General features: G+C 38.0%; 1 protein-coding gene across 2 annotated transcripts in view; it reads right to left on the reverse strand.

The window, feature by feature from the left end:
• The window catches only part of THSD7B (thrombospondin type 1 domain containing 7B), a 454,300-nt gene that overhangs the window by 403,297 nt on the left and 37,965 nt on the right, over positions 1-13,038 (reverse strand). The window contains exon 3 of one of the 2 annotated variants that reach the window (XM_083841254.1): positions 9,705-9,759. The exons of the other annotated variant lie outside the window; for it this stretch is intronic. The gene's annotated coding sequence lies outside the window, so the exon portion shown is untranslated. The remainder of the gene's footprint in view (positions 1-9,704; positions 9,760-13,038) is intronic. 2 annotated transcript variants of the gene reach the window in all.

Below are 13,038 nucleotides of genomic sequence, written 5' to 3' on the forward strand. Positions count from 1 at the left end.
CCCCTATCCAGACACTTTTAAAGACCCATAGGCAACAAACTACCTGCTGCCAAATGAATTTTTCTTGATAGTGTTTCACCTTTTTTACTTTTTATAATAAGTCATGAGTTAACCTCCTAATCATATGAAATAGTCCAATGAATACCACTAGTTTCTGCGAATACACAAACTCCTCCTGACTGGTTGCTATTCATTTTTCACTTGAAGGTCCACTAGTCACTTTGCTATTGTCTCTGAATGAGCTGCACAAGGCGAATTGTTTTTTAGTTAAATTATACTTAAATGTACAGTACTTATAATTTCATCATAACTCTATTCTGCAAGCTTCTCAAATTAAATGGGCATGCAAGCCACTTCATTGTGAAGGCATATTTTCGTTGCTCTCTGAAATACTTGTGCCTTCTCTTCACAGCTAAAGAAAAAAATGGGTACCTGCAAGGTATCCAGCAGATTTTCTTCTCAAGAATGTGTTAGCAAATGTATTTCATTTGTGGCTTTACAGTTGTGTACCATACTATCAGGAGATTCTGATTAAATTCTCATTATTTTCAGCATTGTAGAAAAGGAGCTTTAACATTTCAAGTGGGTGTTAAGTTGCAGCAGGACTTGTGTACCCATTCTGCTTGAATTATTATTCAGGCATAAAGAGTTGTAAGAGCTTTTTTTTTTTTTTCATAAGTAGGGTGTTGCAGCCTTCACTCTAGAACTTGGTGTATATTTTCATCTCCCTATGGTGTAAGTGTCATAAGGAAAAACAGAGAATATCATGCCAACGTTGGTTTCTCGGTTCAGCAAAAGATCATTCCACAAATCTGGGTGACCTGTCACAAGCAGTTTGTCTGCTCTAAGACTCATCATAAACATATTCTTTCACATTTTCTCCTTAGCAAAGTTCTATGCTGTGTGTCATATTTCACTATTTAGTTCAGGGTTTTATTTTCTTCTTTCTTGTGCAAAAATGTACTTACATTCTTTGGGAAATTAGAAAGAAGACTTCAGATGGTGCTCCCTGATTACTGTTACTTGTTTTATGCAACCTGTGTTGAAAAGGGTAGGAGATAGCAGCCTTCCTTCACAAATGCCTACCAGCCACACTACCATGTTTCAAGCCATGTGATCCACAACCAAAGACTCAATGTATTTCATGAGAACAAACTTGCAGAGAACTGTGATAGAGTAAATACAGCACACTGCTTTGTCAGTAATGCTGTTTTCTTAAATGTAGTGTAAAAACAGTGCCTTTCAGCTTACTTCCTGAACCTGAAGATGTAGCGCACATACAGCAAAGATGTAAGCACTGTCTCTACAGTACTTTAATTTTATGCTATAGTTTGTTCCTCTGTAACAGCTTGATAAGTTGATTGATTGTGTTATAAAGCACTGAGAACTTGTAACACAACAATCTCTGTAATACACAAAATGTAACCAAAAGATGTTGAGGCTTAAATGTTTCCATATGATAAAAATAAAAAATAAACTAACCAGTACTATTCATATTATTTACAAACATTCTTAAAACTGACCCATGAACATATTTCTTTTCTTTTACTCAATGTGTTTTAAAAAAACCTGTGTATGAATTTTTCCATCAATATTAAACTTTTTTCTTAAGCTATGAAAAATGTAATCCATTTCTCTTTGGGAATTATTACCAGGCAAGCTGATGCTCTGCTGGATGCTGTTAAAGCTTTTCAGTGCAGTAAATATTGTTGGTATAACTTCAGTGACACATGGATCAGAATAACATAGATAGTTCATAGCCAATTGTTTGAAATAAATTTGTGTATGAGTATCTAAGAGGAGTGGGAAATAAAACAAAAGCTTGTAAAACTTGCTGCCACTGCCTAGATCAGTAAAGGAAGAGGTGAATGAAAACATACCGGAGTTTTATAGCAGGGAAAGGATTAATATCTGATACAAGGTCAATTGTGTAAAAGAAAAATTATCATTTTTATTTGAATAAAGTATAAATATTGATTAAATTAATCATAAAAGACTGGAAATAAAATCATTTCTAAAAATGAGATTATCTATTAAATATTCCCCCAAAAATCAGAATAATAAGGTGACCAAGAGATGGTCTAGTATGTGAGCTGGAACAAACAGAGAATTACAAGCAGACTCCTTGCAGTATAATCGATCAAAGACAGTTGCACTTAAAGTTACCTGTGTGGATGAGTACTGACAGGGTTCATTACTAGCACAAATACAAAAAAAAAAAAAAAAAATAGCCATTTCCCAATAAACTGCAGTCTTTGCAGTGGACAACTACCTTTTTGAAGGAAAGTTGGGTCATTCGTTCTCTCACTGTAGCCCTCCAAAACTTCAGGTCTGAGAGAAAGGGGCATATCCTTACCCACCAGCAAGGCTCTGAACACACACACTGCTGCTGTCATGTCCAAGAAATTACTTTTGTCCTTCTAATCATAATTTATATCCCTTACCTATTCATATGTGGTGTTCTTTAAAGGCCCATGACTGACAAAAAAGGATTCGTGACCAGCAAAAAGAAGAATCACAAGCAAAGTGTTTTATTTCTGAAGTGAAAACAAGAATAATTTTTAGCATCCCCAATTAAACTTGTAAGCCTGTTTTTAAGGTAAGGCATTTTCCAAGCTGCATGATGAGAAGTGTGAGAAGAAAGTAATATTCTATTCAAAAAAACATTAATTGCAGTTAAGACAGCAGAGTAGGCATGAAAACTATAGCTCACTTGGCAGGGTGGGACTAGGTAAAAACACCTCCCTGAGAGGTCATGTTATCAGCATCGCAGGTATTGTTGTCCAAAGGCACTATAAGATACCCATCAAAATTAACATAAAATTCTGGAACTTCAATGAGTACAAAATAAGGCCTTAGACAGAAAATTTTGTTCCCTGATTTCCACCAACCTTTCTGGTTCAACTTCACAACCCATCTGATATCCCACATCATCTATTAGTACTTGCAGAAGGGAATCTCATTTCTGATCCAGTGTTTTAGTTGGTGTCTCAAAACACTAACATTATGTGGGCATGGCCATCCTGCCTCCAAAATGCTTCCCTGACATAAACAGTGCTCCAAAAGAAAGAACCATGATTCTGATACACAGTGCAGGGTTTCACTGTCCGTAGCAGCTGGCAAAGCAGGAGGAGCTTCTCATTTTGGAAGGGAACCCAGTCTGCAGGACGTCACACGGCAATTTCAGGCTTGCTGTCATGGTAAGAGATGAAGATAACGCCTTTTCTAACCCCGTTTCAGATGCAGTATCCCAAGTGGTTATACAGAAGAGCATCAATGGAGGAACGGTATCCTGACCTTTCTCATAACAGTGCAAATTTTGAAGCCCCTTCCACCCTTTCGCATTCTTCAAACTGCTGGAGACTGTTTTTTTGGTTTTGTATCTTGTTCTCCTGCAATGTTGCTAAAGTGGACAAAAAGGAAACGGATTTTCATGTAGACCTACTCCACCTGTCACGTACAGCCTATAGTTCTGGTAAGAACAAACCACCATTTTTTCCAAGTTTTACAAAACGTGTCCTTAGGCAGTTGTTTCAAGAGCACCTGAGTCATTTTGAATTTTAAGTGTCATGAAAATGTTTTAAGACCTTCCACGAATATTGGATCCTCCCTCACAGAAAACAAGAAAATCAGAAGAGTTTTGCAGTCTTTAATTCATTCTCACCCACTTTACAAGGAATTTAGTAAGGATGATGTTATCAGAAACTGAATCAACCAATTAGTGAGACTATTTATCTCTGAAGGAGTAACAAGGGAGATCTGCAAATGCTGAAAGAGAGCAGAGTATGCAAATTGCCAGGGTGTTTTGTAGGCTGCAGCAGCCTTTCAGACAGAGCACAAGGATTAACAAAAATCTCATTTAATTATTTCCTCTCCTGCCACTGCTGTCACCTTCTATAAACAGTTGAGTAAAGAAAGATGAACCACAAAAAATAAACTAGGGCTTAATTAAGAAAGTATTTTTCTTTGTTTCTTCTGACTAGGCCCATGTATGTATCTTGTCTCTAGGATACAGCAGCCATGCCATTTCCTTACTCCGCTAATTAGGGACACCATATTCCCCGAATAGTGTTGGAGTTACACTCGCTACCATTCATTTTTAAACCAGAATGACAGTCATGTTTATTATCTAGAAGTAACAAGTATTCATGTAAATACTGCGTATTTGCACATAGCCACGGTAATGAAATTGACATTTCACACCTTCTCAGAACTAAAACTGTTCCAAAAGAGATCACCTCTGAAAGCCTTGCACATGACAAATTAAAGTTGTAGGTGGAGCTCAGATGGGAACATTTCTCAGGCAACCGCTGAAAGGCTACAGAGGCCTGAAAGACATAAAATCTAACTATTAGATCTGAATACAACTGAAACAATGGAAAACTCAACAGTGTGGCTGATAAGCAGACAGATAATAGGTCGCCAAGCAGGATGCCTGTAAATTATCACAGGACTAACAAAAATCTACGTGGTGTATCTATGGTATGTGAAGATGTACAGATGAGGAAATACCTAACTGTAGAATTTAAAGATGCCTATCACCAACTGTAGAAATAGTGCTACTAATTACTGGAATTTTCTGGACATTTAGTGCACAGATAAATGGCCAATTTCAGGCTGCATTATAAGAAGATAACAACCAGCAGGAGAATTCATAATGCAACATATAAAGAACTGGCATAAAAAGGAGATGCAAAGCTTTCTTCCTTTGGATTGAGGCTGTTAAAACTCAGGGTGTATCGTTTAATCAGCACATAGCGTTATGTTTATCTACTGTATGGCTCTCACAAGAAACCCTCTGACAAACGTACCATCAAGAAGAGCTTTGTAGCTTTACGAGGTGGAGTGGGGCTAGGAGAAGCCAACAGTTGCCAGTAGGTGAGCAGCTGCACGTTGAAATGCCTGGAGCGGGTTGAGGCTCCTGAGCGTTTGGAGCAACCAGCAGCACCACAGGGACAAAAGTGCCTGAGATGCTGACCGAATTCTTGTTATTGTTGGCATTTTGGAGCCCTGCTTCAACATTTCAAGTGAGTGTTAAGTTGTATTCATGTGATGACCAGTCACTGCCCATAGCCCTGGGGCCTCTGGTATCATCCCACGCCCACCCTCCCAAGGCCTCTGCAACCATCCCTGCCTGTACTTCTCTCTGCTGTGTTTTATTGTAGGCTCTTAGATCATTCACGCTACACTAAAGACTACTTGTCATTACCATCTATTAGTTACAGACATTTGTGTAACTGTAAACATTAGCACTCAATTGTACAAAGCTAAGCAAAAGCTGAAACACCTAACAGACACCTGCTTGCTAGAGAATGCTGTTACAGCAGTAACAAACTAAAGCAAACGCCAGGCCAAGCATGGCTCAGCAAGTCCTGAGGCTACAGTCATTACCTTAGCCCAAAGCCTGTGGCCTGCTACCACACAAGAGCAGCACTGTATTTGCTGGGCTACAATATGTTTGCGTGGCCTCTCCTTGTCACTGCCAGCTACAGAACAGGGGACCACACACTTGGCATTTTAATGCTTTTGCCACTGCTAAACCACTTTCTCAACAGCATCCAACCTGGCCGTCTTAAATAGGAAGGACAACCTCAATGTCTCTCAAATTTCACTAATAACACTGCTGGACAAATTAAATGCAAAATGTCTGCAAACATGTCGAGTATTAGAGCTGAGCGTCAGCTTTCACATAACAAACAGACATTTAGGGCAGGCATTCCCATCTAAGAAAAGTGCTGAATATCTTGCAACATATAATTTGCATAACCAAGAGATGGCAGCACTCCGTCAACCATTTGCCTGAAGCATTTATTTGAAAATGATTATCCATCTGTAAGCACGACACCTCAGTGTATGAACAACACTACAAGACTGAAAACAATGGAATAACAACTAACAGAACGAGGCCCGTGATTATTATTCTATTGCTTTACAAAGGTCTGAAAAGATGAAATTCATTCACCAGTAACTTGAATTATTTTTATCCCGTTTATACTAAAAATAGGGCATAGCAAGTACTTTTTTTAATTTAGTTGTCTCATAGATGTATCATTTCAAAACACGTTCTGTAGAATAATAACATGACCCAACTAACCTTCCACGAAACCTAAGAAGCACGTATATATCAAATATACTCTAATTTAAGCACTCTCTCAACCTTTTCTCAGCAGCTGGAAAAGCTCCCTGGCAATAATCTTAAGAATCAACACAGCCCTAGAATTTAATTATGCTATATATATACTGCTGGTTGTCTCCTGCAGGCTGATGCCAACAGATATTGAAGGAGTTCAGCCTTTCCCAAAGGCTTTCAGTATCCTATATCATAGGTATACAAGAGATTCCTTAGCGCTAGTAATTATCTGCTTTTACCACATTCACTCTGATCTACTTTTAAAATCTATGGACAGCGCGTGGACTTCAGCAACAGTCTTCAAACAATGCTATGTAGAAAATTAGTAATATGAATATATGGATGCTACAAGGTGATTAAGAAACTAGGTAAAAGGGAGATGACAATGAAATGGACTGAAAAGAAATTGTTGAACTGAGATGTTGCTATTGGATGAGTTTTGAGGATGGTATTATTTAACTTAATGAGGAGGTTCACAACTGACTCAAACCATCACTGGTTTCCACTTTCTGTCCCTATTGCTAGAACTCATTTTCCTGAAAAGAAGGCCAGACTCAAACAACACTGATTATATTTCAGAAAAATATGTCACAAATAAGTTGTATAATTTTACAAAGGATCTTAATGTTTCTTCCATCTATTTTTGCTTAAAATTTCTACTTTGATTTTCTCCTATTGCAAGCAATTTTTACTTTAGTTGCTAACTTCATTGATGTTACGCTTCATTTAACCCAATACATAAGGAACATCAGCTTGTTTTCACAGAATATACTGGACATAAGCTCCCCACCACTTCCTCCCCCCCAATGTAATCTAGTTCTTGCAGCTTGTTTTCTGAACTTTTATAGTAAAAAATGGTATCTCCATCTCGACTGGAAATATCCACCACCATTACATTTATTCCCAATATTTCTAGCTACACAAAAGATTATCTTTCTTAGAAGACCAGCAGATGGATTCAGTTTCTTCTTTAACAGCTAAGCAGCAGAGTATTTCTCAATAAATAAACAAATAAATTGTTGAAATTTTAATTTCACACAATTTGAAACTTGAATTCTTGAAATTCAGCATTTCAACAAAAGATACAGTGAAATAGCAAGAATGTTTTTATTCTACTTTTTATTCCAACATGATGCATGCTTCTTAAATGACAGCAATCACACTACAGGACACTAGAGACTACAGCTATCATAAGAAAAAGTCTCTAACTGATCACCTCTTTTTGTTTTGTTTTCCCTGAAGCATCAGGCCTCAGCATCAGCTTTCTCCTCTTTCTCTCACAAATTAATCTTGCTGCTTATAATGATCTCCAGTGTCACTGGAAGAATATCTGTGGCATTGTACATAGTAGCTAGATCAGAACTCTCCAAGGAACTCAACAAATTCTCCAAAATATGGATTGGAAGCTAAATATTTCTGACTCCAGCTATTTCTACTTATGGGATCGGAGTGCCCATTCATTATTAGTTCAATACATTTTCAGAGGGTGACAAATGAAATCTGAAGAACATATATTGCAAATAATTTATAACAGCATGTTTCTGAAATTATAATTAACTGAACAGAAATACTGTCAAATAAAAAGCCCAGACAAAATTAAATATCATTCCCGGGGGTAAAAATAATTCTTTTTTCCTCTCTGAGATGATCAATTCTTCCGGAGCTCTTCTTCCACCCACACTGTGATGTTGCTGTATCAGAATCAATAACCTATTTATAGATAAAAGGAAATTTTTTTATTCAACAGTTAGTAGATTTCTACTGCTTTCAGTTGTATTTAGTATTCCTTTAAAGTTGTTTTTTTTTGTCTCCAGATAGAAAACTTCAGATAACTACTTTGAAGATAATTCCCATATCAAGCTGAAAGCACAAGAGATAACTAAAGTTCAAAACTTTTTAAATTTTGACCAAGGGAAGATAGGACAGCTCACTTCTTCCATCTGTTCCCAACACAGGGACCTCAGGGCTGTCCTGAAACACTTTTCTTTAGCTCATTTTCTTCCTCTACTTTTGTACTTTCCACCCTATAATTTTGCTTTGGATTTCTTGCCTGGTTCGCATCCACAAGCTGTCACACCGGTCTGCAGGCCAGCCAATAACTGGTTTCAATACTGTTCATTTCTGTGACAAAGAATTAACTAAGTTACCCACTCCTGATACATCAATTTGTAACACGTTCCTCTAAGAAGTATTCTAAATAATCTTTTGCCTACATGAATTATGGATTGCTTTCATGATCTTTTATAGAAAAAATATGAAAACGTGTCACAGTGAAATTGAACACAACGTTTTTACAAATGAATCGGTGGTACTTCAAAAGTTGTATTCCAACAATTTTATTCAACAGAGCAAAACCTCTGAAGTATTGCTTCTAAGCAATATCTGCTGTTACGTCTACTACTCTTCCCACAAGTTTGTCTAGGTCCTGAATTTGTTCTGGTGAACACTAAGGTGGTTCCTGAGGTTCAAGACATTTGGGTTCTAGTTAATCCATATTTTACAACATTTTGGACAAAAAACACACATAAAATATGGTATTATCTTTCTTCTTTAGTGAATCTGATCTTTCATTGTGTTTCTATTCTGTCAGAAATTCTTTCCTAAATAAAACATAAAAATGCTTAGGGGCAAAGGGTGGGACCACATCAGAGAGTTTAGATACAATTTTTCCAGAGTTCAAATTTAAATTTGGGATGGAATCCTCCAAGGTACTTCTGTCATTATTTGGGCTACTCTACCATTTTATCGGTCTTTGATGTCTCTGATTCACAATTTAAAGGCCAACATAAGTTTCAGGGCATTATTTGATGAAATTTATAAGAGCAATATAACCTCAAACTAGTAGGAATACACATGGGTTCAATGCTGAGCACATGCCCAGACTTTTTCCTGCTCAAGAACTTAAGTGAACAGACAGGAAAGGTATAATATGCTTTTGTTTCATGAAGAAGTAGTTCATTATTCTTATCTGTGCTAAAGAGAACACTTTGCTGAAAGAGATTTAAGTACAAATTCCAAATTTTGAACCCATTCACTGAAAAGCAAATGTACAGGATATATCTAGAGTAAAACTGGATGGTGTTTGAAGTGAATGCAAGCCAATTAATCATGTCATGTTGGAATCGCTTGATGTGACATTTTTGGTGACAACTTGGGGGCAGAACTCAGCCGTGGTAGCCTGTCCCGCATCACAACTGAACTGAAGGAAATTTAGGCAAGCTCAAATCATATCTGTGAAATCATCTTCAACAAAAATTTTGCTTTCATCCTGCTTTAATAATAATAAAGCCTTTTGACACTTTGCCATGGGAGAGATCCATAGTTCATTCAGTTCCTAAAATAAAGCAAATTAAGAGGGAGGCTGACTCATACAATCCTGAGAAGGTTCTCTGATCACTTGCAAAGTGGTTTCTCAGTTCCTGGAAGATAACCATGGTTAAAACTAATGTATCGGCATTAGCACCTAGATCTCAGCTCCTCTGTCTTTTAAGGCAATCTGACTGGGAACTGTAAATTTCCACTGTTGGCAACTATTTAAACACTGCATTTTGTTAAGCGATAACGCAAGGTTTACCTTAACCTTCAAAGGCAGCTGCTACCTGTTGGCAGGCACATCCACGAGGCAAGTTCTATCAATGAAAAATGCAGCTTATTAAAGGAAGAATACACTTTTTTTTTTTTTTTCCCTCCAAAGTAAACGTACCAGTTTCAGTATCTCTATACAGGAAGCTTCTGCCCACAAGCCACTTACAGTACATCCTTGCACTTGTCTGATGTCTGAGCCTGTCACACCACAGCGAAACCTCGCTACCGCTACGTTCACCGACAAAGAGCACAGTAGGATATATCTCTGTGAACAGACTCCTACGTCAGTTATTGTTGATCGTGATAAACAATCATCTCCTGGCTAACAAAGCGCACACCAAGACCTATGGCTCACTTTCTGCATGATTTAACAATTCATAGATAAACCCAACAGCCCACTCTAATGAGTCAGATCTTCCTAAACACTTCGTTGAAGTCTGTTTACAGCAATGTCGTTTGCTACATCAGGGGGAGGAGGTGTCTGCGTTTCCTTTTTTTTATTATTTTACTTTTTAATATTTTTTGAGCAAACACGACTGACAAAACTGTCAACTCTTTTTATTGTTTTCAACTTATATAAACAGAATTAAGCTGCAGGGAGCCTATTAATAAAGGCCTACACAACAAAACCACTGACAATCTTCAAGGCATGTTTTAATCTCCCAGAAAAAAAAAAATCAATTTTATTTAGAATAAACTAGTAGAGAATAGAGATTACTCCAGGGAATTAGTCTTTAAAGTATGATGGAGAAATATTGATTTTTTTTCACTACGGGACTATGATGTTGCAGTGCCTATAAAATGGGCCATAACAATTATACAAAAGACTACTTCAAAAATTCCAGGCTTATTAACCCTACAGCTTTCTAGTAATAAGTATTTCTGATAAAAGCAGGAAAAAAAGATAATTAGGGAGACAAACACCTGGAAGAAAAAGCTTAGAGCCTCAAATAAGTTCCACTGCACTAATGAACCACTCCACAAAATCCCAGGAGGTCAAAATATATTATGTGTGTTGACTCCAGCGCAGAAGAACTAACCTTGTGCCCTTGCTTTCCATATCTATGGCATCTCCAAAGTGTCACAAAGGGATGAACACAGAGGGTGAAGTTATATTAATGCAAGTTGAATGACCGTCCTGAATACAGCTGCCGAGACCTTCACTCACAGATGGTGACACTTTGTCTTGGGGGCTGAAGCTTTTCAAACAGCCGGAAAAACACAAATTCTGCTTTTGGTTGTACCTGCACCAGTCTACAGCTGAGCACGTCTTCATCAGCTACAGCAGGGAGAATGAAGCTGTTTTTATTGAACACAGAACCTGGTGCATTTTCACTCCGATGCAGGCACTACTGGGTTTTTAACATCTATAGCTTGGAGAAATCAGAATGACACCAAGTCCTGACACTTTATATTTACTTGTTAACAGGGTCAGTATTTCACTTTTTTCCTCTGGCTTTTATTCCTTTTAGCCAGATAAGTGAGACCTGAACTCTGTGCCTATTATTCCCACTGCAAAAATTTAAAGAACCTTTTGATTCACTGCAAAACAAGCAGCATGAAGGCACCCATTTTTTGTAATCCTTGCAAAACCAGCTCTCAACTCCTTCCACTTTTTAACTGTCCATGCTAAGATCTTCATCAATATGAGTTAAAGCCTTCTCATAACACTTCATTAGGGAAAACCATCATTCCTACTTTGCAGATGGGGAAACGATAGAGCTACAAGTCAAGTGACAGCTTAAGGCTATGTCTGCTTAGAAGGGATGTCTGGTGGTTAATGGAATTCACTTACGTAAGTAATATACAAGTAAATACCAAAATATATTTATCTTACTTTTTTTTTTTTTTTAGACAAATGCAACCTAAAAACCCCAGCCTGAATACTTCATGGCTCTTAGAAGTTGTTGTTTAGCAGTCACAGCCGCTTTGGGCAAAAGGAAATCTTTTACCTGAACATGGGGAAAAGTTCAGGTCTGGTGCTGCACTGTCTCATAACTATTTTGTCTTCATTGAACTCACAGATATTAATGAATAATTAACACTTGGAATTTTACCATCACTGTACAAATATTCTTCCTGACTAGTTGTTATATTTTGCTTTGTTCATACCTGAATTTGATTTTGCTCCCGAGCAGTCATTTTCTATTTTTCCAGAGAAATTCAGTTTTCTAGAAGAACTTTTCTCCTATCTATGCAAAATACCTGCTGGCCTTGCAGATACATGAATTTTGTATCAAGGTTATATTACTAATATAGCACAGAATAAAATGAAGCTGGCCTAGTAGATGTGGCATGCGTGGTTTGAAATGCACTTCACACAGGTGGTGCACATTTGCATGGGAGGGTTTGATCTGATGTAACTTCAGTTGGGGGTTGGAGCTTGCACAGATGCCTTCAAAAAGACACAGCAACCTTGTGCTTGTGGGCATGGGTGCGTGCACACAGATTTTGGTGGCAGTTAACACTTCTTCCGCAGACCCACACTTCTGAATGAAGCTGGTAGCTGTGTGACGGCTCTGCTGCACGCTGCATGCACATCAGGGTCCCCGCTAACACTGTCCCCGTAGCGTTTTGACACCGGCTGCCTTCCGTCCTCCTCCTTCATCCCAACTCCTCTATTCTTTGTTGTAGGAAATAACAACCCAGACAACGGCAATGCCTCTTTCCTTATTGGTAAACATTCTCTGGGCACATCTGCTGTGATGATGATAAGGCAGAGGTCTGCTCTCAAATGGGAAAAACAGAATGTCAGTTTACATAATGGCCAGAAAACAAGAAAAAGAGCCTACGCGCTAGAGCAGCAAGCCTGTTTCTATCTTGCTTCATTGTCTTAACAGGATTCTTATTGTGTTTATATTTAGAGACATGGGAAACTGTGCTAGCCATGTTCCCCATTGTTACTTAACCTCAAACAACCTATATAATACACTATCCATTAAGGAGCCTGAATATAGACGCTAATCAAGGTGGCTAAACAAGATATAGGAAAATAAAGCTCAGGGCTTCCTCCTTGTTTGGGAAAAAACAAACAGGAAAGCTCCCTCTTACACTCACCTCTCCGCAGAAAAGAGTGGGGCTCTTTTTTTCTGATTTGCTTTTACAGGCTCCCAGCAAATCTTAGCTCTCTGGTGTGTACCTGTTCAGCTTTTTCATCATTCACGCTGCCAGTAAACACCCCAGCAACCTGTTTCCCAGCTGGGAAACTTTTTTCTTTTCTTTACTTTTTTAGAGACAGTGTTTATTAGAAAACTGTTTGCCAATGACAGTGGAAACCTGAAATAATTGAGATAGCACTGACTGCAACCAGCAGATCATCAGAA

Source organism: Anser anser (genome assembly GCF_964211835.1).
Source record: "Anser anser genome assembly, chromosome: 6".
Taxonomy (NCBI): Eukaryota; Metazoa; Chordata; class Aves; order Anseriformes; family Anatidae; genus Anser; species Anser anser.